Source organism: Taudactylus pleione, unplaced genomic scaffold, assembly GCF_031769625.1.
Source record: "Taudactylus pleione unplaced genomic scaffold, aTauple2 ptg000604l, whole genome shotgun sequence".
Classification (NCBI taxonomy): Eukaryota; Metazoa; Chordata; class Amphibia; order Anura; family Myobatrachidae; genus Taudactylus; species Taudactylus pleione.
This window is the reverse complement of record NW_028285006.1, coordinates 1,526,606-1,529,265: the sequence shown is the minus strand read 5'-3', so window position 1 is coordinate 1,529,265 and position 2,660 is coordinate 1,526,606. Positions and strand designations below refer to the sequence as shown.

General features: G+C 41.2%; 1 non-coding gene across 1 annotated transcript; it reads right to left on the bottom strand.

Moving 5' to 3' along the window:
- Positions 1-240: 240 nt before the first annotated feature.
- On the bottom strand, positions 241-313 carry TRNAF-GAA (transfer RNA phenylalanine (anticodon GAA)). The gene has a single exon. It is a non-coding gene; the product is annotated as a tRNA-Phe (tRNA).
- Between the last annotated feature and the right edge of the window lie 2,347 nt (positions 314-2,660).

The following is a 2,660-nucleotide window of genomic DNA, read 5'->3' as shown; positions in this document are numbered from 1 at the left end:
TTGCATTATAACATGACAAAGCACATAAACATAACAAATAAAAACTAAAGGTCACAAAGAGCAAGAACCAAAGCAGAGAACAGGGTGTAGACATATTTGATTCTGTATCTTGTACTTTGCATGAAAATTCTGTGTTGTATAAAATAGGATTATGTGACAACTTTCTTTATGACTGATTTTACTATATTAGGCACCTTTATCTTACACAACCTGTACAGGACTGGGAAACTGAAAAAAGATTGCCGAAACCCGGGATCGAACCAGGGACCTTTAGATCTTCAGTCTAACGCTCTCCCAACTGAGCTATTTCGGCTGGGTGCAAAAGGCTTTCAACAGATAATTGTCAGGCTACAGAAATGCTTTAGAGAAGAGAGCAGCACTATCACAGCTCCATGTGGAAAAATACAACATTTGTAAAATTTTGGAGGATTTTCCCTGATTGTCTGTCTCATTAAAGGGCCTATTTATTAAAGTATATTTGTGTCACATCCCCTGACAGGGCCGGATTAAGGCTTGTGGGGGCCCTGAAGCAACTATGTTGTGGGGGCCCCCACTAAGCCACACAGAGCCTACCCCCACCCCCCGATTACAAACACACACACGTAGCAAACGTATATTTTATATATAACATACACACTAACACACATACAGTATACAAACACATGAACACATACAAACATACTAACACTTATGCATACACAGTATACACACACTAACAAATATGTACACATTATCACTTAGTTTGACTGCATTTTGAATTTTGATTGTACCCTCCTTATTTGTGAAGCTTTCATATGATGATCTGTTGATTACAGGCTGATATTTAAATATGTGCAGATTATTTTATTAAATTGGCTGTTTTTGCGGATCGTTCAATAAAATAAGAATTTTTCATTAACTAGGTATATTGTGATTAACATTTCGCAAAACCTATATCTTTGGAGTGATGCTTTTCCTTTTGTTTAAAACCCTCCCAATATTTCCCACAGTTTAATAATATCTGCTGACCCCAAGTGGCCAATTGTAAAATGACAGTGTTCTATATTTGAAAGTAAACAGAGTAGGATCGTCTCTTTACAAAACTTCTCATAATACAAGAGCTAGGGCCAAATGTAATAGGGTGAGAGTTTCTGACACTTTTTAAACTTTACCAATGTAATAGAGTCCAAAAACAAAGTAACAGAGCGAACTTGTATTTTTTTTAGACTTAAAAAACTCTCACGATTTAAAATCTCATTCAGATATTTTCCCATTTTGAAGATAAAACTCAACCAATGTGAGATTTTACTGCTAAACTCTCACATTTTCTAAACTCTCACCCTATTACATTTGGCCCCTAGTCTCGGATCCAGGGGAGGGGGGTGGGGGGCGGGTACACTACCTAGATGTGCCTGGTGGAAGAGAGGCAGACAAAGGATCCTGCCCAGTAACTATGATTATGTTTTAAAGTTTAGTGGCTGGTATTTGTGATTGGAATCAATGTAGCTAGTCTTACCAAATTAGCACTAATAATGGTGATAGTGTCTCTCAGTAAAATGTATATTATGTGCTCAAAGTACTGTAGTACTAAGGATTGATATACCTGGGAGTAGGCTGTATTCGTGACCAGATCAGAAACCAAGGACATGGTGAACCAGGTAGTCAGAGCACAGACAGGAAATTTAGTAACGTCATAAGTTCCATTAGTAGAGATGACTGTAAATATAATATTTATATTCAGCACACATAGTTAATGGCATAGGTGCAAGAAAAATAAACTTAGGGTAACGGGTTGAACCAGGTTAGGAACAGACCAAAGTTATGGTACAGTACACTGGATAGCATCAAGGACAATCATCAACACTAGACACTGGTGACAGGCATTCAATCTGGCTAACTGGCTTTTATACCTCATCCTGTGCCATTGAGGACACCAGCATAGAGAGAACAAACAGACAAAAAGCTTTCCCTGCACCCAGGCACTGTTTGCATGTTGAAATCAAAAGAGGTAATTCTGACAAGCACCAACTCCGGGAACCCAAGTCTCCAGACCTCCTGCACTCTGGTCCACAAGTCAAATGTCAAAATGTACAGTAGGTGACATACATGGCAAGGTGAGGTAGTCAGCATCCCGTCAGACGGGATGGCGACTGTCCAAATACCGGTGCCGGAATCCCGGCAGCAGTCGGGATCTCAGCTCCAGAATCCCGACCCCCGGCATCCGGAGGTAAGTATCAGGCATTAGGGGGAGGGTATGGGTTAGGCACTAAGGAGGGATGGTTAGGGGGGGATTAGGCATAGGCACTAGTGGGGAGGTTAGGTACATGCATCAGGGAGGGAGGGGTAGGGTAAGGGTTAGCATTAGGGTGTTTATGTAATAGGCCTGGAGGGAAAAACACATGGCTACCTTTGCCTGGCCACTGTGCCAGGGTAACTGTGGTGTGTGACATATTTTATTGTAACTAAGGGGTCTATTCATTAAGATCTGCAATATAGAATTGTTACTTATCACTACAGATCTCATCACTTCGATACGATCTGTAGTTGTAATAAGTAGCAATTCTTGCTTCTACTGCTTCTGAGCATGCGTTGAACCTCAGCAGCAGCAGCGGTGGGGAGGGAGAGGGGGATGATCGGTAGGGGAAGAGTGCATGCGTAGTATGGAACTGATGACCTGGCAT